The sequence below is a fragment of the Ursus americanus genome, chromosome 14, assembly GCF_024610735.1.
Source record: "Ursus americanus isolate L20-20 chromosome 14, mUrsAme1.1.p, whole genome shotgun sequence".
Lineage (NCBI taxonomy): Eukaryota > Metazoa > Chordata > Mammalia > Carnivora > Ursidae > Ursus > Ursus americanus.
This window is the reverse complement of record NC_142140.1, coordinates 54,129,931-54,157,729: the sequence shown is the minus strand read 5'-3', so window position 1 is coordinate 54,157,729 and position 27,799 is coordinate 54,129,931. Positions and strand designations below refer to the sequence as shown.

Genomic DNA, 27,799 nt, shown 5'->3' with positions numbered 1-27,799 from the left:
TTAGCTCTGGTAGAATCGTAAGGATTCACAAGGAACGCTCGTTAACGAGACTTTATAGTTACAAACCTGTTGCTCCTCTTTCGAGGAAGCCCTATGTGACATATCCAGTGACCATCTTAACTGGCTTTAAACTGTCTTCTACAATCTAGAAGCATACTTGTTTCTAAAAATATTGACTTTGCAGCAAGAATTTCATATTCTCAATGGCAGATTCCTTCAGCTGCTCAATGGGAAAGCAACTGGGAACATCTTTTGAAGGCAGCTGGGCCCTGGCACAGAAGTCCCCCTCCCCCCAATTTTCTGCAAAAGGCCACACAAAGGGACCAGCCAAGTGGCAGCTTTAGGCGGGAATGGCCTTCCCCAGCTGCACAGCCGTTTCAAAGGCTTGGCTTCAAAATAACTGCTACTTTTCTCATCTTTACTGAGGGCCTGTGTCCCCATCCCTGCCCCCATCCTTTGTCTCAGTGAAGACTTTTCTTTCAGGCTGAGATTGCCGCCTGTCTCTGGAGAGTTCTAGCAAGCACGCGCTTCGGGCAAGTGTTCGAGAGACAATTAAGAAAATCTGAGACAAAATGAAGTCTTCAGTTCACAGTTCCTGGCTTTCCAGCCACCTGAGAATAGACTAAATCGATTCCAAGACAACTCATTGATTTCTCTGCCCTGCTTTATTTTGACGTTACACAAGCAAGATGTTATGAAGACGGACAAAGCTATAGAAGAGAAAGAAACACCACACAACGAAAAACCTTAACCCTGTGCCTCAGGGGACAAAGGAGAAAAAAAAAAAGCATCTTGGGGCTTAGAAGGTAAGCATGAGCCAGAAAGAATACTCTTCCTAAACCCGATATTAGCCAATAAAAATCATTCACGAGCCTTCTATTCCCAAATTACGTCAAACCCAGTAAACGCCATAAAAAAAAAGTGCTTATCTTCTTGAGTACTATGTGTGCAGAAAACTTAAAAATCACAAAAAGGCATAAAAGGAGAAATAATCCATAATGCCGCCACCCACAGTTAATCGCTCCTGGTATAAATGGTTTTCTAAATTGAGAAATAATGTTTAATAGTGACTGATCCTAAGATCTGGGTTCGAAAAATCCCTTCCACACAGCAAAAGAATAATGTTAATAGCATATATGAATTTTTTGCAGGAATACCATGCAGGACATGTGGGTTATGCCAGCGAGTGATATACTTGTGAATTAAGATACCGCAAAATAGGGGCGCCTGGGTGGCTCAGTGGGGCGCCTGGGTGGCTCAGTCGTTAAGCGTCTGCCTTCGGCTCAGGGCGTGATCCCGGCGTTCTGGGATCGAGCCCCATGTCAGGTTCCTCCGCTGGAAGCCTGCTTCTTCCTCTCCCACTCCCCCTGCTTGTGTTCCCTCTCTCGCTGGCTGTCTCTATCTCTGTCGAATAAATAAATAAAATCTTAAAAAAAAAAAAGATACCGCAAAATAGTCTGTATTACTAATCTGTGGATAATTTTGGAAGTTAAAAATAGGACAATAATGCCTGTGTGCCTGGGGAATAAAAATGAACCACAACCTGAACTTCATGCTTTTCCCAAACATGAACTCAAAGTGGACCACACTGATATGAAAAATGTTAACAGTATAAAATGCTTCACAGGTAACAAAGGATACAATCTTCAGGAACTAGGGCTTGGTTCATGAGGTGTTCTTTGATAAGACACCGAAAGTCTGATCCACAAAAGAACAACGACAACAAAAAAACCTTTAAATTGACTTCATCATAACCAGAAACTTTCGCTCGTTAAAAGGATGGGGGAGAGGAGCCGGGCTATCTGCAAGCCGCCTAGCCGACCCAAGATTAGCACTAAGGACATACAACAAGCTCTCAAAACTCTGTAGTAAAAACACAAACGATCCATTTAGAAAATCAGCATTGCCCCAAAGAAAACCTACAGATGGTAAAAAAGCGTAGGAAAAGGTGCTCTGCTCAGGAGCCACGAGAGAAATGCGAAGCCACCAGGAGACAGCAGTACAGCAGGGCCAAGACCAGAGAGACAGCTCTGCAGCCCGCGAGGGCGTGTGGAAGCTGGGTCACAGCGGGAAGGGAAATGGTGCCACCAGCCTGGAAAACAGCGGGGCAGTGTGCAGAGAAAATGGCAGAAACAGCACCCTCGGGTATTAATTTCAGAGGAACACAAAACATATGGCCAGACAGCAACCTGTATGTGACCATCTGTGGCAGCTTTATTCAGGAATAGCCCCAAACGAAATCACCCAGATGTCCTGCGGGGTAAATGGCCAGACAAACCATGGTCCGTGCAGACCACGGAATCCTACCCCCCCCCCCCCCGCCGCCATGGACATGCAACAACCGCGTGGACCTCCCAGGGGCCGTCCTGAGAGAAAAAAGCCAAGCTGAAAAGGACACTGGATGATTTCATTTATGTCACATCCTTGCAATGATGGGAGTTCCCGGGATGGGAACGGATGAGTGGCTGCTGGGGTTGGCGATGGTGGAGGGGATGTGCAGGGGTTAATCTCCATGGTGGTGAACAGCCCGGGACCTCGGTAACAGTGGTGGTCACGGGTGATCAAATGGCACAGAACCAGACGCACTCACTGTCCCGATGCAATTTTTTTTTTTTTAAGATTTTATTTATTTATGTGACAGAGAGACAGCCAGCGAGAGAGAACACAGCAGGGGAGTGGGAGAGGAAGAAGCAGGCTCCCAGCGGAGGAGCCCGATGTGGGACTCGATCCTGGAACGCCAGGATCATGCCCTGAGCCAAAGGCAGACGCTTAACGACTGCGCTACCCAGGCGCCCCCCGATGCAATTTTCTGTTTTGATATCCTAACAGTTACTCAGAAAGGAACCCCGGGGGAAGCTGGGTGAAGGGTACATGTGACCTTTGCAATCTGCTGTGAGTCCATAATGATTTCAAAAGGAAAAGTCTGAAATAAACAAAAGCACCACCAGCAAAATACCCAGAAAGAACACTCATGACCAAGGTCTTGGTCAGCGTGGGCCGCGAGAACAGAGTACCACAGACTGGGGGGCTAAAGAGCAGACATTAATTTCTCACAGTTCTGGAGGCTGGGAAGTCCAAGATCAAGGTGTGAGTAGCCTCGGTCCCGGGGGAGGGCTCTCTCTCTGGCTTGCGGCCAGCCAGCTGAGGTCTCCCTGGGTGCTCAAGGGGTGGAGAGAGAGCGAGAACAAGCTCTCTGGGTCTCCTCTGACAAGGTTGCTAACCTCATCGTGGGGACCCCTGCCCTCATAACCTCATCTAAACCTAATTACTTCCCAAAGGCCCCACCTCCAAATACCATCACATCGGGGGCCAGGGCTTCAACATGGGCATTTGGGGGGAATACAATTCAGCCCACAGCATCTGACAACGAATAAAACCATGTTTCCCAAGTATATATTTAAATAAAGAACTCATTGCTCATTGGACGCCTCCGCACAAACAGTAAGGAATTCTGGACTGGAACAAATTCATAAAGAGAAAGCAGAATGGTGGGGGCCGGGACTGGGGGACTTCCTTCCCCTTACCTCAACAGGGGGAAGACCAAAGGGCATGGCCTCTCAGAAAGGATTACCGGAAGAAGGCGCCGGACACCATGCAACCAAGACTCCAGAAAGCAGTTCTTCTTTTTAAGATTTTTTAAAAATTAATTAATTTGACAGAGAGAGGGAGAGCGAGAGACCACAAGCAGGGGGAGCGGCAGAAACAGGCTCCCCACTGGGCAGGGAGCCCGATGTGGGGCTCGATCCCAGAAGCCTGCGATCATGACCTGAGCTGAAGGCAGATGCTTAACCGACTGAGCCACCAAGGAGCTCCCAGAAAGCAGTTCTGATGGCCAAGGAGGAGGGTCTGGGAATAGTTCTTTCTAAGAAAGGAGACTTCAAAACATTCTCAGAGGATTACCGTGGAAATGAGAAATGCCTGAGGATCTCACTGCAAATTACCTTACTTTGGGGAGACAAACAGGACTGTGAGGAGTATAAAAATCGATGAGAAAACATGAGAAGTGAGCAATCCGCAGGACGTAGGATTACCCTACTCTGAGCTGGGCAAAGTAAGACTTTCTCCTGGGTGCGAACCTGGGGGCTTTGTGCAGCGGCCCCTCCAGGGAACCACCAAGGACCCTGGTCTGGGATGTCACCTTCTGTCCCCTCCTGCTGGCACAGGACACCTGTGGCATGGAACCCCTGGGCCCACCTGGCCTCTAGTAACAGGACTGCTCCTTGTCAAGCTGGGAAGTCTCTCCTGGAACTGAGGGGGCTGGGTGTTGTTGGCTCTCCCCTTTTCGTCCTTCCTTCCTTCCTTCCTTCCTTCCTTCCTTCCTTCCTTCCTTTATTTATTTATTTATTTATTTATTTATTTATTTATTTATTTATTTATTTATTATTTTGTACTCTGGTAAAAGAAATGTATAGAACCAAATGTATTGGACCATTCCTAAGTGTACAATCCAACAGCGTTAAATATACTCACAATGTGTGTGACCAACACCATCATCTCTACCCAAAACTTTTTCATCATCCCCAAAAAAACTTTGTACCCATTAAACAAAAACTCCCCTCCCCCAGTCCCAGCCCCCACCATTCTACTTTCTCTGAGTTTATCCTCTCGAGGTACCTCACATCAGTGGAAACACACAGTATGTGTCTTTCCGTACCTGGCTTATTTCACTTAGCATGATGTTTTCAAGGTTCATCCATGTTATGGACTGAATGTTTGTGTTTGTGTCTCCCCAAAACTTGGCCCTAACCCCCAGAGTGGCTGTCTTTGGAGATGGGGTCTCCAAGGAAGTCATTAAGGTTAAATGAGAACGTCAGGTGGCGGGGGGGCCCGATCTGATAGGATCAATGTCCTTATCTTAGAAGAGACATGAGAAGGGTGCCTGGGTGGCTCAGTTGGTTAAGCGTCTGCCTTCGGCTCAGGTCATGATCTCAGGGTCCTGGGATCAAGCCCTGCATCCGGCTCCCTGCTCAGTGGGGAGTCCGCTTCTCTCTCTCTCAAATAAATAAAATAAAATCTTATAAAAAAAAAAGAGAGAGAGCGACATCAGGGAGCCCAGATGCCTCCCTCCTCCCACCCCATCCTTCTGCACAAAGAAGAGGACTCTTGCCAGAAACCAAATTTGCTGGCACCTTGAATTTGAACTGCTGGCCGCCAGAATTGAGAAATAAATTTCTGTTCTTTACGTACCCCCAGCACTTTCAAGGGGAAGGGTCAGAGAAATTTGCTTAGAAGGGCAGGAAGGAAAAGTAAAAGGAGAGAGAGAGGAACACCTAGCCAACCTTGGTTTCTCAGTGCTTGGCACACGGCAGCCGCTGACCACAAAACTGCACAAATTCAAGTCTCCAGATCAGAAGTTCACCTCAGTCAGGAAGATAGTTCGAGGTGAGCCTGTCTGAGCCTGTACGTGGCAACTCCGGGTAGCCGGGGAGGACAGAAGTGACAGAAGGCGGCAGGAGGGCAAAGTGATCATGGTTCGCGAAAGGAGAAAGGAAATTCATCTTAAAAACTCACTGTTAGTCTGTGGCAAAAAAAAAAAAAAAGAGAGAGAGAAGAAAAAAAGGGCTTATGAGCTATGAACACGGGAAACAGGCCGTGAATCGGGGTTTCCCATTACCTTGAACAAAGAGAGACTGAACTCTGGGAGCTGTGCGTTGCGGCCCAAGTGAGGAGCAGACAGAGAGGTGTTTATAGTCATTATAGAGAACGGGTGGCTCGTTCTGGTGGCTCCGGGCCCAGTGGGGAGATGGAGTATATTACATACCAGCCCCTGGGGTATCAGCAAGGTGCTGGCTGAATCCCACATGGCATCCCAGGGAATGTGAGGGAGAAATCAGAACCGGAGAAATAAATACAGGTTGGGTGCCTTTAGTTTTTATTTTTTTTAAAGATTTTATTTATTTATTTGACAGAGAGAGAGACAGCCAGCGAGAGAGGGAACACAAGCAGGGGGAGTGGGAGAGGAAGAAGCAGGCTCCTAGCGGAGCAGGGAGCCCGACGTGGGGCTTGATCCCAGGACTCTGGGATCACACCCTGCGCTGAAGGCAGATGCTTAACGACTGAGCCACCCGGGTGCCCCAGGTTGGGTGCCTTTAAAACTTACTGACCATTCATACCCGAGCCTGGTCACGGACCTATCTCAGGTAGAAGGGGGATCTCTAGCGGGATGTCGAAGGGCTCTGTCCTCATCTTGCCGAGATAAGAACACAGATGGCTTGCTTATCAAATTCACATGGAAGAGAGGAGCTGCTTCAAATCCGGTTTGGAAATAAAGACAGAGAGATGAGCTGACCCAACACTAACCTGACAGGCTACCACAAAGGAAATGTCAAGAGACTCCGCAAAGACAGGTGGCGTGTGGGTGGGGGAGCCCCAGCAGTGGCACAGGTGAGATCATCTAGGGGGTTGTTGGGTGCCCACCGCAGAGTCCGTAAATCAGCATTGGGGAGCGGGTGCAGCTGGGTCATCTTAGACCTCATCAATATCCGTGCGATGACGAGAGTCTGGAGGGCCAAGCTGCTGGCCAGCCAAGCCTGCCCTGGGGTTTCTCTCAGGCCAAGGCCAAGTTCAGTGAGTAGATGGCTCATTGTGACACCGGCCGGGATGGCACTCAGAAAGCTGTATTGTGACCAGTACCACGGAGGGTGAGTTGCAGGTGGGCCGAGGAGCCCACATGGGCCAAAGGCAGGCCAAGTGGAGCAAGCCCAGAGGGTTGCTGGGACAACCAAGGGATCCCAGCCACGACGTGAGAGGAAGAGCGCCACAATGGGGATGCTGGCCAGAGAAAAGGAGCCCAAGGATGGTCCTCTAGAAGGGTTGGCCTGTGGCAGGTGTGGAAAAGTCTCTCCTCTGAGGCTCACAGCACAAGTGGCAAGGTTAGTGCATGTGAGGAATTTCTAGTAAGAATAAAAGAGCAAACACCCAGTATTGCACAAACCACAAAGAACCACTACTCCTGTTTTAGCACATTCCATTCCCTTCTTATTTCTATTAATTCCATTTATGCGGAACTGTTGCTAATAATCAACCATTTATAACCTACAAAAATCCACACGGTTCAACCTAATGCACGGGTGAGCTCCCACTGAATGTACAAATTTTGCATCTTGCCTTTCTGCTTAAGATTATGTCATAAACATTCTACTGCACTGTAAAATATATTTCAGGAAACTTCTACAATTTCTTTCCTGCAGAAATCTTTTGCAATGGCTGTGAAACTGCTTATTAAACAGGAATAGTCCTCCAACGGCATGTTCCTGGGATGCTTCCAACGGTTATAATAAAACCAATGGATGTGGTAAAACCAATGGAACTAGAGGGTATTATCCCAAGCAAAATCAGTCAGTCAGAGAAAGACAGATACCATATGATCTCACTCATATGTGGAATTTAAGAAGCAAAACAGATGAACATAGGGAAAGGGAAGGAAAACTAAAATAAGATCAAAACAGAGAGAGAGGCAAACCATAAGAGATTCTTAACTCTAGGAAACACTGAGGGTTGCTGGAGGGGAAGTGGGTGGAGGATGGGGTAACTGGGAGACGGGCATTAAGGAGGGCATGTGATATAATGAGCACTGGGTGTTACATGCAACTGACGAATCACTGACCTCTACCTCTGAAACTCATGCTACACTATATGTTGACTAACCTGAATTTAAATCAGAACGAACGAACGAACGAAAGACCTCCAACAGATGTGTGAAATACTTCATCTGCGTTGGATACTTTCTTGGGATAAATTCCTATTAGTAGCTGGGGCCCCTGCCCTAAGTCTCCTCAGTCCAACTGCTCCCACCATAGTGCAGACTGTCAGTGTTCCCCTCCAGCCAGAAGCTTCCTGAGAGCAGGCCAGTGTCCGTCTGGTCAAGCCCTGTATCTCCGGCTTCCTGGAGAGCACCCTGAGTTGCACTCTGCTGTGGGTGGAGGGTGCGGATTCTCAGATCCATCAGCGTGCGTTTGACAGACTTTTTCGGAGCGCTCCTGCTGCCCTGGGAACACAAGGCCCTCGCCCGCCAGGGAACTAGATCCGGAGGCTCACTTCCCAGAAGAGGCGCCCTCCCCTCTCTATAATTCTCTCCCTTCTCACTGAGGCTCCCCCTCCCCGTGCTCTTCTGGAATTTCCTTCATCATCATAGGAACCTCCTTCTTTCCCTCCGTGTGCCAGCTCCTGAGTGGGTGGTACCCGCAGTCCAGCCTTCTCCTGCACCCCCAGGGCCAATGGGTCACTGGCCCTGCCTTCTACTTCACGGGCCTCACACCCGTTCCCTGATCAGTTAGCCCAAGCTGCCACCTCCCTGGGGGGCCGCCCGTGCCCTCCCCTCCCACCTGCCCTGCTGCCCGAGGGTCTCACCCCATACCCGTTAGCATTCCCACGGCTCTGGCTCTGACTCCCTGGCCTGGTGGCGCACCATTTGCACTCTGTCCCCAACCATGCTGACGTGCAGCCCTGGGCGCCTTGGCCCAGGCACCGCTTTGCCTGGTGAGCTTTGGGGCCTGGCCAGAGTCCCTCTGGGTTGCCCTCCATCTTCCCTGCCCCCAAAAGCCTAGGCCTTCCCGCGCCCTTCCTTCACCTCTGTGCACACTACTGATGACGGCTTTTATCACACTGCCTCATGCTTCACTGAACCTTGACCTCTTGGAGGGCAAGGGTCAGGTGTCACTCATTTCTGGATGTCAACACTGCTTTGATCTACGTGCTGGGCCAGCTCGCTCCCAGCACGGGTCCACAGACCTCGTCCCCGCCAGGTGGGGAGGACACAGCATGGAGAGGGGAGAGGGATGGGGAGGGCGCCCAACGGCGAGGCCTACTAGTTCACCTTAAAGGCAACCTGCTGCCTTCGGGGCATTATCTCTGGTGGGATTTTAAAAAAGTCCACCTAACAGGCTGTGGGGCCATTGGATTCTGCTGGAAGGTGTGGGAAGGAGGTGGCCAGGAAGTGAGCGGTTGTCAATCCCCGTGGCTCATGCCCTCATGACCTCCTCTGCCCCCGGAACTTCCTGTTTGTCTTCACCCTCAGACATGCCGGCTGGGGATCTAGCTCCTGCCCCGATGGCCCTGGCCTCTGGCCCGCACCCTCTGCAGCTGGCCTCTCCCAGCCCACCCTTCTCCTGGAGTCTCCGTGGGGTTCTTGCTACCCCGGCTGACGTCATGAGGACAGCCCCCCCCCTCCTCCGGGTGCCCAGAGCATCCCCGTCCTCGGGAACTGCGCACGCACGCCTGCCCCTGGCCCCAGCCTGTGCGCTTTCCTCACAGAACCACATTATTTGCCTGGAGGCAGGGTTATAGGCCTCTAGCTTGTCCAGGGAAACACAGGGAAGGGGCCATTGGTGTTCTCATCTCTAACCCGCAAGAGCAGGACCAGAGCTCCGTCAGCCTCCTCCAGCCCCAGAATTCTCTGAGCTGCCTTCGTCTGAGATGCAGAAGCCTCTTCAGACCCTTCCAACACTGCGAGGTGACCCATGATAAAAAAAAAGTTGTGCTACCACACTAAGAAAGACCGCAGGGTCCGTGGTGAGAAGCCACAAGTCTCCATGAAAACCATGTGGAGCTGCTTCTCCTTCTGGAATGTCTAAGAGTCAGGGCGGCTTCGTGGTACAACACATGTGTGTTGCTTACCGGAAATAACGATGTAAGACCTTAATCCTGGCAGAAGTGGCCAATGCCGTTCTAGCACTCCCTCAAGCAGCCTAGCACCACTTCTGTGACAGGTGTGGAAACACATCACTCTGATTTTGCACAAGAGGGAAAACGAGGCCGAGACGGGACAGGCAGGCAGAGAGCCAGGTCTTGTACCCAGACGACCAGATGTCCAGTAAGAACCTGCAATACTGCCTGGGGGTGAATCCTTATCATTCTTAATAAAACTTAACTTCAAAGGGCTTTTTTGGGGAGGGCACCTGCTTATTTACTCTATTGATAAATAAGCCATTTCTCCAAAGTCATGTCTAACACCAAGACAGCATTTCTCTAAGTCGTTCTGTTTAATAAAGATAAGAACTAATGAAGGCAAATGGCTACAGTGAGTCATCTTCGGGGAAGAAAAAAGGGAACAAAGGAGAACATTCTGGGGTGCAAATCCAGCTGGCTGCACTTTATGGTCCTTAAGAACAGAATGAGGCACCAACTCTTCACCTGCAGAGACTGGTTCCTGGCTGATGAGAGCGGTCCTCACCAAACACAGACAAGCGCACATGAGAAAACGTCGCCCGTGTCACTGTTACCTGGACGGGATCCCTTCTTAACAGTACAAAACTGAACTTCAATGTAAAAAAAAAAAAAAAAAGGAAAAATTAGAACTGAAACAAATCCATAGTCTCTCTGTCATTCACAGGGGTCTCTGTACCCTGATCTGTATCTGCATGGGTTCATTTTTTTGTTTGAAGATTTAACTTATTTGAGAGAGCGCGTGCGTGTGTGTGCACGTGAGCATGAATCACGTGGAGGGGCAGAGGGAGGGAGAAGCAGGCTCCCCGCTGAGCTGGGAGCCCAACGTGGGGCTCGATCCAAGGACCCTGAGATCATGACCTGAGCTGAAGGCAGACCCTTAACCCACTGAGCCACCCAGGCGCCCCGGGTGTTCACGTTCATTAACCACGGCGGACATATACATGTTTCCCGTTCTCGCATTGCTCTGGTTTTTGTAAGTTCCACTTTAATTACTTCTCTGAATTACTTCTCTGTCGTCAGACCTTGACCCTTGCGAGTCTCAAAGAGACAACGTTCAGGAGGCAAAAGGTTAGCTATGTTTTATGATGTTAGATTGGTTATCACCAAACTGCCTTTCCAAAGGACTGCACCACCCAGGACACCCGTGCAGGACAATATGGATAAAGACAGAAAATCTGGAAGGCAACACGACAGAGGAATGACTTACTGTAGCTGTGTGGGATCACGGCTGTTTTCCCTTGTTTCTCTAGTTTTCAAATTTTCTGCGATGCAGAATTTTTATTTTTTTTATAATTGATTTTTATAATTAAAAACAGGTTAGCATGAGGAGGAAGCTGGGTGCAGGGCCTATTTGTAGGAACTTTCTGCACAATCTCTTTAGAATTCTTCCATAAATCTTAAATTATTTCAAAATACTACTTGGAGAAAAAGCTCAAAGCAGATGGTGACAATTTCTGATGCCACCCCAAATTAGCACTGAGCTGGGTTTTGCATGGGCCGCTGCTGTTAGGTTATATAAAATCCATGACTTCAGTTTCTTCCCCCAAGTGTGGGAGTGCAGAATTAGGGACATTCTGGTACATGACTGTTCTCTTCCGAAACAGGTTCTGGGGTCAGGAAGAGTGGGGGTCTGAATCTTGACTCTGTCCCCTACTGTTGCTACTTCTGCGATCTTGGCTAATTACTTAGTCGCCCCAGGACTGTTTCATCATCTGTGCAGACAGTACACGGTATCTACCTCACGGGGCTCAGGGGAGGATTCGGTGAGGAAATAAATCTACACCCAGGTATAGGAATAGGGCAAGGGGCCAACTGGTGGCTTTCCATGCCTGCCCCTAACATCCAAGCACCTCATTAAAGAAAGACTGACATTTTCCTGAACACAGACAAGCTGTGGGACTGGGCTCAATCCCAGAATACACGACACCTTAGAACACTGGGAAGTGGGGAAACTGGGGCTTAGCTCCTTCTGCAGAGCCCTGTGCTGCCCAGGCAGTCACAGCTAAAAGGGCTAGGTTTCTCCCATAATAATACTGATAAAAAGTTTGTGAATTAGTTTAGAAAACATAAAACGCCTCTTTCCATGGGAATAATGGTGTTTGAGTAAGGGAGATCCCCAGCCCTGAGGAACCCAGATGATCAAGAAGGTGACACATTAGCAATAATTATGGGATTTCTAGTACTGGGAACTGGGAGTGTCCCAGGGAGGAAGAGGAGTCATTCTTCCTGGTGGGGGAGGAGGAAGGTTATGGGGTCACCTGCACTGGGTCTTGAAGGATGAGTAGGAGGTCGTCAGGAGAAAAGAAGGAAGGGGGAAGGCCATTCCAGGAAAGGGCAGTGGGCATCCGTGCAGGGTGGGCAGGCAGGGAGTGGGGAGGAGGGGGAAGAGTGTGGCCAGAGACGAGGATCAAAGGCAGGCTGGGCTGGGAGTGTGTGGTGTTTCATGAGCCACTCTTGGGCACTTTGACTTCCTGATGGGGAATCATGGGGGATTTCAAGTGAAGGACATACAGGATGAGACCATCCACATTCCGAGAGAATGGTGATGGTAGGGGTGAGCAAGAAGGCAGAGAGAGGGACGATGGAGGGAGGGAACCAGTTCAGTGATCTGCATGCCAGTGACGGTGTCCCTGATGGAGGCAGGGAGGGTGGGGTAGCCACAGAAACTGGGAAGACCGAGACATCTGGTTTGGGCCACTGGGTGGCACCTTCAGCGGGTGGGACTGGAAGAAGCTAGGGAGAGGGAGCAGTGGCAAGGGGGACACGGGAGCGCTCAGTGTGGACATCGTTAGTCCGAAACGCCCCTAGGATGCTAGTACAGAAGTCCTGAAGGCCGGGGTGCCTGGGTGGCTCAGTCGTTAAGAGTCTGCCTTCGGCTCAGGGCATGATCCCGGGGTGCTGGGATTGAGCCCCACATCAGGTTCCCTGCTCCGCTGGGAGCCTGCTTCTTCCTCTCCCACTCCCCCTGCCTGTGTTCCCTCTCTCTTTGTCAAATAAATAAATAAAATCTTAAAAAAAAAAAAAAAAAAAGAAGTCCTGAAAGCAGCTGAAAATACGGGATAACAGTAGAACCTGGGAATATCTACTTGGGGCCAATCCATGTGTAGAAATAGCTGGAACATTCAAGGGAAATATGATGAGTACTTGAACGATATTTAGTAAAAACAGCGTTTTGCTATGAGCTGTCTGCTCTCCATCCTGGGTGAACAGGTATATATATATATATTTTTTAAAGATTTTATTTATTTATTTTAGAGATATGGGGGGGGGGAGAATCTTAAGCAGACTGCCGGTTGAACGTGGAGCCCGATGTGGGGCTTGATCCCATGACCCCGAGATCATGGCCTGAGCTGAAATCGAGAGTCAGACAGTTGGGGCGCCTGGGTGGCTCAGTCTGTTAAGTGCCTGCCTTTGGCTCAGATCATGATCCCAGGGTCCTGGGATCGAGCCCTATGTCGGGCTTCCTGATCAACAGGGGAGTCTGCTTCTCCCCCACCCCCAACCCCAACTTGTGCTCTCTCTCTCTCTCAAATAAATAAAATCTTAAAAAAAATAATAATAAGAGTCAGACGCTTAACCAACTGAGCCACCCAGGTGCCCCGAACAGGTACATTCTTAGGCAACTCGCATTTAACAGGTCCATCCCAAGAACTGAAGCCTCTTCTCCATCCAGGTGCACAAGTCAGGATGAGGCAAATTAGGCAGAAAGGATGCTCTGTGGCCGTCCGCCTGCAAACATTTGCTTAACTAGAGCCATTTCTTTTTTTTTTTTTTAAAGATTTTATTTATTTAGTTGACAGAGAGAAAGACAGCCAGCGAGAGAGGGAACACAAGCAGGGGGAGTGGGAGAGGAAGAAGCAGGCTCCCAGCAGAAGAGCCTGATATGGGGCTCGATCCCATAACGCCAGGATCATGCCCTGAGCCGAAGGCAGACGCTTAATGACTGAGCCACCCAGGCGCCCCTAGAGCCATTTCTAGTCAATTCCAGAGCTGTGTAAGCCAGCAGCACTCGGCATTACAGATACATTCCTTAACAAAATGCCACTTCAACTCTTGAACCACCAGTGCAAAAGAGTTAGTGTTTCTAACACTTACAAGCAAGTCACTTAAAAACGAGCAAACCAAAATACTATCTGATTAGCAGAAGGTGATCTAACATCCCCCACCCGCCCAAATTAGGGGAAACCGATCACAGAAATCTAGAAGTGTTCAGCATTCAGAAGGCTTCTGGTTTTCTTGAAATTCTCATTAAGTGGAAATTAGAGTATAGAGTCTATACTGCAGGTCTGGTTTGTTTATTTTAAAAAGACTTTATTTTTAAGCAATCTCTACACCCAACATGGGGCCTGAACCTACAACCCTGAGATCAAGAGCCACCCACTCTACCGACTGAGCCAGCCAGGCGCCCCCTACAGGTCTGGCTTAAGGCAAGAAAGATGACAGGGATTTCCATTCTCAAAGGGAAGGCTGTCGGATACCAAAAGATTGGCAAATACAAGTACGTTTATCTACTTTAAGTTAAATGAAGTATTTAAGGCTTCTAACTTTCAAAAATAATTGCTGGCCTTTTTCGGTTAGTTGATCATCTCTGAGCACACACAGGCTGCAGCCGGGGCCCAGGGCTGGGCTCAGTCCTTCCGCAGACCGCCACCTGGGCAGGCTGGAGGCTGAAAAGCCTATACCCAGAGAAAAGGGCTCTGCCCAGACTTCCCGTGTGACTTTTTCACACCCTACTCGAACCTATCCTCCAGCTGGCTGGTCCAGGGCCTGTGGACGAGCGCTCCATGGAATGTGGAGTCTCATGGAAACAGCTTTGGACGAGGGTGAATCGGAGAAGCCTGGGGCTCGGGAGCCCAACGCCAAAGGCAGGCTCTGGATAAGGGCAAGGGTGTGCTCCCAAGACAGGCTGGGGACAGGCTGTTTCCTTTACTGACGATGGGGCTCGTGGGCTGCAGTGAGGTTGCATGGGGAGTGGGGGGCAGACAGGAACAAATGTGGGTTGGAGAGAAGAGACACCCCTAGCGCAGAAATGAAGGGAAAGGTGCGCCAGGAAGCCCAATCGGGGAGGTCTCTCATTCACCAGTGCTGGGAAAGACCCATAGGAAACAAGTTTTTGGAGAGACGTAAAAGAACTATGAACCCCCTCCCCACACCCCAGGGTCTCCACTTCCCCTCCTTCTCACGCCCTGGACTCCAGAGGATCAGACGGTTGTGCCGTCTTCTCCTGCTATAGAGAGTGGGCACTCAGCATTTGTGACAGTTGGGTCTAGAAGGGCTCTGTCAACACTGAATTAGTTAACGCCAAGCCCCTGCTTCCAGGGAATTCAGGTCCTATGAGACTCTGGTCATATATTCATCAGCCCATCAATACCTAACTTTGTGTTCCTGTGTTTTGGCTGAAGAGACCTTATTTAATCTACACTGTTGTATCATAAACACTGAACACAGCCAACAGCTCTCTAACCCGCGTCTGAAAGAAGTTTATCTGATACGCGTATTTTCTCCACAAGGCTCATCCCAGCCTTCTTGGCCCAGGGTCACTAGACCCTTTGGCACAATGCTTGGGGGCCATTTTCAACAGCAAAATCACCAACGAAAAGCACAAGAGTGCACAAACCATGGCACTAAATACACTGTAACAAGGACACTTGTTTACCGAACGAGCTCGAACAGAGGCGGTATGGGAATAGGCACTTTGGGCAACTCCAGTGTTTTGCCACTCTGCGTGTCGTCAAGTGACCAAGAAAGCACTGGGAGTATTGACTTGGGGGTTACAGATAAACTGTGGCCAGTGGGTGAATTCGTACATACGGAATCCACAAACAAAGAGTGAACTCTATTTTGTGTCCTCGGAGGGACACTCCACACACGTGGGGATCTCTGTTTGTCGTTCGTTGTTGGCACAGGGCCTGGGGCGGGGTAGATGCTCCATAAATATTTGCTGAAGGAAGGGGCAGAGGGAGACCGGGTCTAGGGTAGGTCAGGGGAGAGAGGAGGAGAGATGAAGGGGGCAGATGGGCAGGATGGAGGGAACACCCTGTGTGTGAAGGTTCTGTCACGGGCCTTTGGGATCCCTGGTTTATACTTCATCCTTGCAACTGAAGTCACTGAAAAGTTTACACACGGGGTCTTCGATCATATTTGCCTCCAAGAGTGGTGGCTGCGGCGGGAAAGGGCCTGCAAGGGGATGCAGGCGGACACAGGGTGATGGATGAGGAGGGTGTCGGGACTGGACACAGGTGACCCGGGAAGGGCAGAGCCAGAGGTCAGGCACGGGGAGAGGCGGTGATCGACTTCTGAGTGGAGTCACCCAAGCTGCCCCTGAGGATGCCGGGGGAAGGCAGGTGGCAGCTGAGGCTGGAACAGGCGCTCAGGAAAGAGGCGTGAACAAGAGAGGGAAATCTGCGTAAGACCAGAAGGCCAGGAGTGGGCCAGATTCCAGGGCTAGGAGTTCAGCCGGCTTTGCAGAGCTCCTGGGACCGAACCAGATGAGACATGGAGCTAACTCTCCTTAGGGCAGCTTACTTAGATCGGTGGTTCTCAACCAGAGGGGAGTCTGTGTCCCGGGGAGGGGGGGGCATTTGGCATTGTCTGGAAATCTTGTGGACTCTACGATGGTGGGGGTGCTCCTGGCATGGCGTGGGTCACCCCCAGGGATGCGGCTCAACATCCCATGAGCACAGGATGGCCCCACCATAGAGAATCCCCTGGCCCCCAACGTCCACAGTGCCGAGGCTGGGATGACTTAGCGGCCGGCACAGAGACTGAATCGTTCTGCGCACTCATGTTACCTCACTGGCTTTGGCCGGTTGTTTCAGTCGCTGAGATTTCTGGGCCCTGACTCCAGGACACTGGGATGAAGGCCGCCCCTCCAGCTGCGATCCCCAGCTTCGATAATTAAACTTTCTACATCTTTTATCTTTCTAAATTACAGAGTAAACAGCCAGTCAGGACACAGCAGAGGACGGGACCCAGGGGCGGTCTCCCCTTCGGTTGACCCTGGGACACTAATTAACACCCTTTAGGAACTTCCATCCAACTAGTTATGAGCCTGGCTAAAGGATAATTAGCTCAGAATTATCATAACACCTCTGTGCACTTCTCATCCTGCCCCAAGAATGTCGTGGGGGACCTGATTAGATGCCTCCCACTTCCACACGTTCCGCCTCGTTTCTCCGGTCTACTGGGCTGGGTCGTTGTCACTAGAAGAGGAAATGAGGTCGATGGGACACGATTTCTTCCTAATGATTCACACTCGCTCCTGGGCTCATGACTGCTGCTGCCTCTCTAAACACCCACCCTTCGGTGGCAGGAGTCGGCTGGTCTGTGGTTGGGAAGCCACACCATGCCAATTCTGCTTCCTGCCCGGGCCTGGGACCACCACGCCTCTGGTGGTGGCCTCGAGATGTCCAAGGCTGTAGGTATGTGACACTTGCTTTTCAGTTCCTGCGAGACCCTAGAGCGTCAGATGCAACGAGTAGAGAGAACCCTTAAAGAAGAGAAACAACCCATCGCAAAAGTGGACAAAGGACGTGACGAGACATTGCTCCGAAGCAGACAGGGAGGCGGTCAACGGCCCCATGAGAAGATGATTAAGCACCATCATCAGGGACATGCAGCTCGGAACCACGAGAAGCCACTTCACACCCACTAGGACGGTTACCATTCGCAAACATGGGAAATAACCAGTGTGGACGAGGACGTGGAGAAACTGGAATCCTGATGCACTTTTGGCAGGAAGGTCAAATGACGCGGTTGCTGCCGACAAGTTGGGCAGTTCCTCAAAAAGTCTTTTTAATTCTAAAAAGAATTAGAAGCGTCAGCAGTCCCACTTCTGGGTGTAGACTCCGAAGAATTAAAAGCAGAGACTCAGACCCCTGTACACCCACGTTCACAGGACGATTATTCACACTGGCCACAGGTGCAAACACCCAAGTGTCCACCAACAGAGAAACGGATAAACACAGTGTGGTCCCTCCATACAACGGACTATGACTCAGCCTTAAAAAGGAAGGCCATGCTGCCACCTGCTACGACACGGACGAACCCGGAGGACACTGTGCTCAGTGAGATGAGCCAGACGCAAAAGGACGAATACTGTCTGATTCGACTTCTGTGGGGTCCCTAGAGGAGTCCCATCCATAGAAACTGGAAGTAGACGGCAGGTGCTGGGGCTGGGGGAGGGGAGTCAGCATTTCATGGGGACGGGGTCTCCGTTTGGGGCAGATGAACACGTTCTGGAGATGGATGGTGGGGACAGCACGACAACAACGGGCGTCCACTTATGCGGTTGAACTGGACACTGAAAAATGGCTAACGTGCTGTTTTCTGAAGGTACAACTAATGCTGCAGGGGACCTGAAGTTCAGCAGCTGCTACTCAGCCCTCGTGGGTTCAGATTTTCTCCCAGGAACCTCACATCCCCCAAGACAGAAGGTAAACACAAAGCAGCACTTGAGAACTTCTGTCCGCTGTCACTGCCGGCCCCTCCTGGCGCGACAGGACCTACTTACCATCTTCCTCAGGAGACTGGCTCCAGTACTCGGGGAACTCTGCAGGGCTCCCCGATGGTCGGGAAGGGCCCTGCCCCCGCATTCTAGCGCCCTCTCCTCAAAGCGCCCTTAGCAATTAACGAGGATGCTTAATGAAAATAGGGGAACAAAACCCTGCTCCATTGGGTGTTTCCACTCATTCTGATGAACAAGTTTGACCAGTTCACAGGGGCCATTCGGGTGCAGGTGGCTCTGGAACATTTTACCAAGACAGAATTAGTAACAATCACTCCTAAAGGATGACATCGACACCAGTGGAAATGACCTTTCAATGTAAGGTCAATGAGGGGTGAACCTGGTCAGAGGGACAGAGGTGTGACCCCAGGGCCGGAAGGGGACTGCTAAAAACGAGAGAACCTGGTGTTCCACTTCATTATTTACGGATCTGAGAAAGAGCGTGCGGAGCTAAGGATGGGGTGCGGATCACCCGTTCCCCTTTGCTCAAGTTTACGTTATTTCTGGTGTCAGGAGGGAGGTACCTTCAGCATCATCCGTGGGCAGTTCAGACCCTGAAAAGCATATGCCATGTGAGTAAGTATTTCTTGTGACTTGGCAACAAGGCCAGATGCTGAACTGTGGGGATCCCAGCAAAACAATGCCCCCCACTTCCCCCAGCCTTGCCAGGAGGGACAGCCCTGCTTTCCCCGCTGGTGTTTGAAACAATTACGTTAATTCAACGGACGGTACAGAAATCAAAATGACGCGGCTTGAAAACATTTCAATGAAAACAAATGATTTGGAAAGATTAATTCAGGTGTCGCTACCACACATCTGAAATCTTCCAGAAAACCCCAACTGGCCTTATTACTATTATTATATATTTTTATACTTTATTTACTTATTCCAGAGAGGGACACAGAGAGAGCATGGGGCGGGGGAGAGGGGCAGAGGGAGAGGGAGAAGCAGACTCCCTACTGAGCCAGGAGCCCGAGTGGGGGGGGGGGGGGCTCGATCCCAGGGCCCAGAGATCATAACCTGAGGCAAAGGCAGACACTAAACCATCTGAGCCACCCAGGCACATATATATATATATATATATATTTTTTAAAACCTTTTATTTGGGAAATAAAGAGCAAATATTAGCAGAGGTAGCTATAAGGAGGGCAGAGGAAATCAAACACTTAACAGCGTCCAGTGGGTTTCTCTTTCACCAGATAAAAAGCATTCTGTTAAAGGTGGAAAGCAAGGAAGAAAAACAGGCGCATACAATGCCAGAAAAAAACCCGTTTGCTTTCGGTGGCCTGGGAATTATTCAAGGACACTGCATTTCTGTAAAAAAGACAACTGAAATCCTGTCAGGGCTGTTGAGGCTCAGAGACACGCTCCATAAGGAGTTGCCAGTGCAAACGCACATCTGAGAGAATCCCCTGTCCCCTTCACCCATGTCCCTCACCAAATTCACCAAATCGGAGTCACAGCCCTTGACACAGAATGGTGAAAATCACAAATCTTCTGCAGCAGTGGGCAAGCTCCGGCCTGAGGGCCAGCCACCTATTTTTGTAAATAAAGTTTTATTGGAACATAGCCATGCCCACTTGATTCCCTGTTGTCTGGGGCTGCTTTGGGGAGTAGCTGCGGCAGAGGCTGTGTGGTCTGCAAAGTCTAAAATATTTACTACGGGGCTCTTTACAGAGAAAGTCTGCTGATTCCTGGTCTACCTTATCTACTTGGATCGTTCTGGAAGGGAGGGCCTATTCCAACAACCAAAATGCACCCAGCAGGGCTCATGGGGCACGAGAAGCTCCCATTTTTAATCCCTGGCCCACGGAAGGGAATGGAATAAAGGAAGCAGTGAAGTGGATTAACTGTGTGAAGTCATTACTGAATTCCAGAGCCGTGAAAGAGTGTATGCTGGCAGCAAACAGGTACCAGGTTGCTTTCCGAGCATCTCAAGATCCCCACACTGGCTAAGAAAGCCAGCTGTAACTATTAATGTGAGTCGGCAATCAGCTCCTATATTAGGAAAATTCCAAAACCTTGCAAAGACCTTCATTAGTGTTCCTTTTAGTACTGCAAAGGTGTGAGCTTGAATATCTTTTAATATATTTCACGTCTCAAGGTCAGGAAGAAAGCAGTTTCGAGTACTTATGTAAGCTAGGTGCAGGGCCAAGCAGATGGAACTGTTTTTTCCTCTCTAAATTGATAAAACTTTTATATTTGATGAAGGTGGTCTTTGAATGCATGGGGGAAAGAATAGATTATATAAGGACAGGCAAACAAGCAAACATTTAACATACTGTAGTATGAGGCACCTGTTTCTACTGTGTGGCAAATGATATTCACAGAGGAATCAGATTTAGAAGCTTTTCAAGCGAGAAACTGGTTCTTAAGATCTCCTCCACGTTTCTCTCTTCACTTCCTGGGTTCCCAAGAGTGAGCTGAAGTCCAGTGCTTAATTTCACTTTAAATAATGTGAAAATTACTATGTGTTGTAAGAAATCTAAGAAGCCAGTATTAATAGCTTGTCAACTTGTTCTCACTTACAAGCCACTAGGAATAGAAGGCTCCTGTGGTTGGGTGAACATGGTTCCCTCAAAATGCACGTCCACCCAGACCTCGGAATGTGGCCTCATTCAGAAAGAGGGTCTTTGCAGATATAATTAACTTAAGGATCTCAAGAGGACATCATCCTGGATTAAGGGTGATCCAATGACTGGCGTCTTTACAAGGCCAAGAGGGAGACGTGGACACAGAGAGATAGACAGACACACGGAGGTAAAGGCCAAGTGAATACAGAAGCAGAGACTGGCGTAATGCAGCCACAAGCCAAGGACCCGCAGCCTAGGGCAGCTTTCCAGGATCCTTCCCTGGAGCCTTCGGAGGGAGTGCGGCCTTGTAGACACCTCGATTTCAGACTCTGAGCCTCCAGAATGGTGAGAGAGTAAGTTTCTGTTACTTTAAGCTACTCGGGTGGTAGCGATTTGTTACAGCAGTCCTAAGAAACGAGTACGGTCCTCGAAAGTCAAAGCTATTAATTGTACTGCCAAATGCTCCCTCCTTTGCTAAACTTTTTTCCTACAGCATGGCGCACTGGGATCCCAAGGCAGTGTTCTGACATGGAGGACCGTGACCCCTTAGTCAATTGGGGGAAAATAGCTTCCCACAAAATCAAACAGAACAGAGTCTCTACTGAGTAATAAAGACGAGTATTCTTAGTCTTCAGTAAAACGTTGGATCGCATCGTGTATGTGTGTATGTGCTCACCAGATCACAATGTCATAAAGTGCTGGTTTTCATCATGGTCATGGTCAAAACCAAACACACTGTAAAGTCCCGGAAGCCCCTATCTTTGGGCCCATCCAGAAGTGAGCCTTCTAGACCAATGGAAAGCTACCCCAGTGTGGAACATCTTCAGGGGTAAGCAGAATCGTGGTTGCCAGTGGCTTGGGAACGGGAAAAGGGGAGTGACTGCTCATGGCTACTTGGTTTCCTTTTGGGGTGATGAGAACGTTTAGGGTGAGGAGTACATATAAATATATTAAAAACCACTGAATCGTACACTTTAAAGGGGTGAATGTTATGGTATGTGAATTATATTATCCCCATTTTAAAAAGCAGCAGCAGGATGGCCAATTCTGCAGACAGCAGGGAAAATGGAGGGCCTTCTCCTTTGATCAGGGCTTTTGGAACATTCTAGAAGAGGGAGACACACCAAAAGGAAGGTTTTAGCTTCCTGCCAATAAGCCAGGTGGAGCTAATGACAAACTTAAAAGCACTAATTTACAAGATGTGACTTATAATTGATCCCCAGACTTCTGGAGCAGCCCATAGTGGTGGCACATCATTTTTTAACAATTTATTTTTATTCATTTGTACATATATTCTGCACTTTGTTAATGAAGTTATATATTTCAGATTAAAAAAAAAGGGCTAAGTTGTGTTCACTGCGGCAGGATCCTGGTATTGAAGGAATGGAGGGACACACCCAGACACTGCCAAGCCCTTCACAAGCAATCACAGCCCTATGAAATAAGGAATGCTATTAGACTTCTAATTTTAGAGCCAGGAAACTGACGATCAGAGTGTTGAAGCAGCATCTCTAATACCACAGAAGCAGGCCTGAGCTCCCTGCTACCATCTTTCTGCTCACGGGGCTCACGTGTGTACGTGTCTAGCGAAGGGGCAACGGGAGTGGCCCGGCTGGAGGCACACAGAATCCTGAGTGAGGCCAGGCGGGAGTGCTAGAAACTTCCACAGGAGAAAGATGTGCTGGGGAGGGTGGGGGGCGGGGCGGGTCCCAAGTCAATTGAGAATTTGAGCTTTCAAACACTGGAGATGGAAAGTGGGTGTGGGCGTTCCCAAAGGCTGCTGTCACAAATTTCCACAAACAGTGGGTGAAAACAACACTGAGGTTCTTCTCCAGTGGGGCTGGAGGGCAGAAGGCTATGCGGGGTCAGGAGGGCTGCCACCTCCTGGAGGTTCTAGGGGAGAACACGTTTCCCCTCCCTTTCCAGCTGCCGGTGGCACCTGACCTCCTGGGCTTCCCGCGCCTTCTAGGCCAGCAGCTGAGCACCTTCCTACCTCTGACCTCTGCTTCTACCATCACACCTCCTCCTCCGACCCGGACCCTCCCGTCTCCCTCTCATGAGGACCCTCTGGATGACAATGGGCTCACCTGGATAATCCAGGCTCACCTGCCATCTCCAGATCCTGAATCACACCTGCAAAGTTCCTTTTGCCACAGAAGGTCACGTGTTTGCAAGTCCTGGGGGTTAGGATGCAAGTATCTCTGGGCGCCGTGGTCCTGCCTACCGCACCGGTTAAGATGTTTTCACATCAGTGAGGTGTGAGAGGTGGGGGGCTATATATCACATCACAGAGGAGAGACGCAGATGTCCCTCCAGGCTCCCAGGCCACAACTCTCCATGCATACTGTGCTGTGGGGAGAACAAGGGTGACTGCTGCTGCGAATGGACAGAAAAGCCCCAGAACGGCACGGGCTTACAGGAGTCAGACTCCGAAGGCTGCCACCTTTGGTTATGCAAGCACATTAACCAGATCATGACTCTACTGATGGGTTTCACATCACTTCGCTGCCAAGTTCTCTGTCTCTCTTCCTCCTACCTCCAACCGCTGGCAGGCAGTGACTGCTACCCCGCCCCGCCCCCACTCTATCCCAGAGCGCTACAACCTCAGGACCTCTGAGGGTCTTCGAAGGGCTACTTTTACTGCTCTTAGACCCTGGAAGCCTTGGGATGGGGTGGAGGTGCTTGGGGGAGTGGAAGAGACCCTGATTTGAGTGCAGGGAACACAGATTCCCCCTTTCCAGTGCAAGATAAACTCGAGAGAGGTCCAAACTGGTCATACTGACAGCACCTACACGCCTCAGGGTGCCCTTGCTGCATAAGGAAGAGTCCTACTAGCTGATGATCTTGGGGCCCTGTCACCTACCTCCCATGTTACCTACATCCCACTCTCTCCACACTGCCTACGAAGCCCTGACACACCTCCCTTTGCACAGATGCAAGTCTGACCACTTCCCACACTGTCCCTATTTAGGCCCAGGTCACTTCTCAAAGAACTTCCCTGTCTCCGGCCTCTGCGTTTTCCAAGCTAGCCTCCACCCACTGATGGCTAGGGCCAGAAAGTCCTCTGCAGTAACACGCCAGCCTGTAAGATGCCCAACTCAGCGCTCCCTGGCTACCTGATCAACAGCACACGTTTCTTGACTCTGACTTTCACATAAGCTGCCCCCCTCCCCCGACCCCATCAACAGCTGAGTCTCAGCCCTCAGGAGAGAGAGGGATTTCCTGCCCAGGCCGGAGCTACATCCCGGAGATTCTGACCCCACATCTCCGCCTCAACCCTTGTCACATGGGCGGCACACAGGGCTTGGTGACCGTTTCCAACATGGCAGGGACCTGTCTATGATCAGCTTTAGGAAAAGAAGAATCTCTTAATGTCTGTAATCTGACCCCGTGCTATTTATTCTGGAGAGGTGCTCCCTGTTTCTTCAGGGTTTTTTTTATCGATCCCCCTCGGATTTCTAGCTTCCTAGTTTCAGACGAGATCGGGCGCGTTCAGGGTGGTATGGCCGTAGACTAGCTTCCTAGTTTCGAACCACTTCTTGCAGTTCTGTCCCACGCTCATAACCACTTCCACTGTGCTTCTAGTTCTCATCCTGTGTCTTTGTCGGCCTCTGTCTTATTCAGCAGCTTTATGGAGACGGAATTCACATACTACACAACTCGGCCTCTCACGGCGAACGAGGCGATGGCTGTTAGTGTGTTCAGGGCTGTGCATCCACCACCACGGTGTGAGAACATCTGCATCACCCCTGAAAGCAACCCTGCACCCCTCGGCTGTCACGCCTCGTTCCCCTCTTTCCAGCCCTGGGCAAGCACTCATCTATTTTTGTCTCTATGGGTTTGCCTGTTCTGGATATTTCACGTAAATGAAATCAGAAGATACACAGCCTTTTGGGCCTGGCTTCTTTCACTCAGCACGGCGTTTTCAAGGCTCATCCATGCTGTAACCTGTATCAGAATGCCACGCCTTTTCACCGCTGAATGCTACTGTATGGACGGATCACATTTTATTTTTCCATTCATCTGATGGGCCATTTGGGTTGTTTTCACTTTCTGGCTACTGTGAACAACACTCCTGTGAACGTCTGTGTACCAGTTTTCGTGCAGCCTGTATTCATCCCTCTCGGGCATATACCTAGGGGTAGAATCGCTAGGTCACAGGGTAACTCTGCGTTTAACTTCTCGAGGAACGGCCAGACTGGTTTTCCACAGTGGCTGGCCCATCCTACAGCCCCACCAGCAGTATCTGGGAGGGTCTCAGTTTTTCCATCTTCCCATCTCTTTAAATTCTTTGAATAGGAGCCTCTAAGTGGACACTGCAAAAGATCGCAAAGGCCATCAGTCACCATATCCTGGTGTTATGAGCACCACAGAGCTGCCTCCCTTCCTGCTTCCTATGCCCACAGATGCTGGTTTTCTGCTCTACATTATGGATGGTCAGTCACTATCCATTTCAGTCTCGTGAGGGGACTGTGAGCACATTAACCGCGCTACTGTGGATGGCTTCATGACTTATGATTCTTTCTCAAGTCCATTTCGCTCTGCCTTGTAATCTCAGCAAATCAGAGGGATCCATACACAGTACATAAACGTCCTTGCGCTCAGGCACACGCTGGATTCCAGCCAAGTACTTTGATGCGGTTCTTCCGTCCCTCGGTCGCATGCTGCAGCAGAGCCACGGGGCACCTGCTAGCCCACCTTTCATCTGCCTTTCTCACCTCCTGAAACTCACCCACAAGAACAACCAGATGATAAAATGTTCTCAATTAGATAGTGTGACAGTTGCATAAGTCTGTGAAAAATCCACTGAATGGCACGCTTTAAAAGGGTGAATTTTATGGTACGGGAATTATAGCTCAATAAAGCTGTTATATTAAGGGAAAAAGAGGAGTGGCATGAGTTTAAAATGTAACCACCCACGATGTGTTAAATGTACACTCTCAGCTAAACTTTACAACATTTTTTTCAACGTACGATGTAAATCAGCTTATGTCATTGCTACTTTGAACACAACCAAATGCACTCAGTTTGAAAACTATCTCAGAACAAAAGGGGAGAAGGCAGCAAGTTGAATTTTACACTCAAGGGCAACTTTAACAACAAAAAATAAGTACCGCAGCAGGGGCCCTTTCACTGAGGACATTATTTTCATCAGTTCGCCCCCTCCCCCATCCGTCACATTCCTCCTCCAGAAAATTCCTACAGGCAGCTCCAGAGCTCAGGAATTATTTTGTACCTGGAGAAAGAGTTTTCAAAACAGCCACTCTCCACCACTTGGGGGGGGGGGTGGTGGTAGAACTCAACTAACAAATACTAAAGAAATAAATTGTCTGGACTCTGTAAAGTTTTAAATTACGTATTAAGAGGGCCGAAATGAAAAGGTTCTCAAAGTCTTAGAGGGAACTTGAAGAAATGGAAACAGGACCTAGGGTGAATGAGGAAGAATGAAGGAGACCTTGACACAAGGATCAGAAATATGCTAAACATGTGGTAGGTAAACACCCAGGGAGGCACAGCTGGTGACCACAGCCCTAGTCCCAGGGGCTGGTGACAAGGGTAATGGCCCTGCAGCCAGTGGTAATTGCTACTGTGTGACAAGAATGAAAATTATAACACAGCTTATGCCAGAAACAATGTACGTGCCGCTTCAGCTTTCAAAGTGGGGGCATTCTCAAGTCAATTTAAGAAAAAAAAGAAAGAGAGAGAGAGAGAAAGAAAAGAATCAAAAGAATCAAAGAATCGCCTTTTCCATTTCTCTATGCATGCCATTTAAAATTAAAATAAGCTAATATAAACCCAAAACAAATTATGTTTACAAGAACTGAATTTATTATGCCTTCCGGCGATATGCTCTTATTCGCTTTACAACCACCTTTTTCTCAAAAGGGCTTGACCCATAGGATAGCAAACTACTGATAAGTGTACACTCTGACCCAGTTCAAACAACAACCGAGATGCTCAAGTTTTCCAGACTCTTTATTATTTGCAATGTCAGCCTAAAAATACAAGTCTGGGGGCATGCACATATACACAGAATACGTAACATTTATTGAGTATTCACTATATGCCAGACACTCTGCTATGCACTTGAGACAAACTACCGTATGGAATCTCTAACCAATCCTTATTCCCATTTTAAGGATGGGGGGGGGACTGAGTCTTAGCAAGGCTACATGGCTAATACGTGGTGGAACAGGGGACCAGAACCCAGATCTGATTTGACACTGAAGCCTGCGCTCTTGACACTTCTCCACGCAGCTTTAGGATTAATCTTTCACCCAGATACCCGCAAGATCATCCCCAAATCGCCCTTGGCCATGGGGCTGCTCTTGCCGTCCTGAACTCTCTCTACCCAACAAGAAAAAAGGCCCTTTGAGGCTTTTGGCTGGAGTTCCACTCCCCTCAAATGAGGCGAAGGAGGAAGAGTTGTGTTCTTCACGTACACTGTAAAACTTAAAGAAAGCTTTTTTTCCCCCTCCCAAGAAAACTTTTTACACTCTGCGCCAGCCATCTCTTCTAAGGCTTCCATCTCAACAGAGCAACAGGTAAAACAGACGGGGAAGTAAACTGCCACAAATCATGCAAGGATCAAGGGCCTCTGATTCCTCCCTGCAGCGAAAGCTGCCCCGCACCATCTAAATTCTTCCACAAGGAACTGGAGTAAGGAAGATCCAAAGAACACACACTTCGTATAGTGTTCGTTACCCAAAAGCTCCCTAGCACGGAGGGCGTCCACGCCAGGGAAGTGAGTTCTCCACAGAGCGCCGAAGCACCACGGCGCTGGCTGCTGTTTACGGTTATCACTACATCCCCGGTCCTGCCCCGGGCGCTCCTGAACCTCGAACCCGGTGACCTCCCCCTCCGGAGCGGGGGGGAGGCTACACCGCCCAAGGGCCAGAGCTCGGATGGGGCCAGCAGGCATCGTCTGCACCCCTGCATTCGCCAGTCAGAGCCCAAACGCACCGAAGGAACAGCCTGAACTGCAGGACCCCCCCGCCGGCTCGGAGGGGTCCACGGGGGCCCGGCCCGAGGCTGAGGCAGCCCCGGGGGTCCC

The 27,799-nt window shown here is 49.7% G+C and overlaps 1 protein-coding gene across 4 annotated transcripts in view; it reads right to left on the bottom strand.

The window, feature by feature from the left end:
* Positions 1 to 27,799, bottom strand: part of ARHGEF18 (Rho/Rac guanine nucleotide exchange factor 18) — an 81,335-nt gene that overhangs the window by 26,389 nt on the left and 27,147 nt on the right. The gene's annotated exons all lie outside the window — the stretch shown is intronic.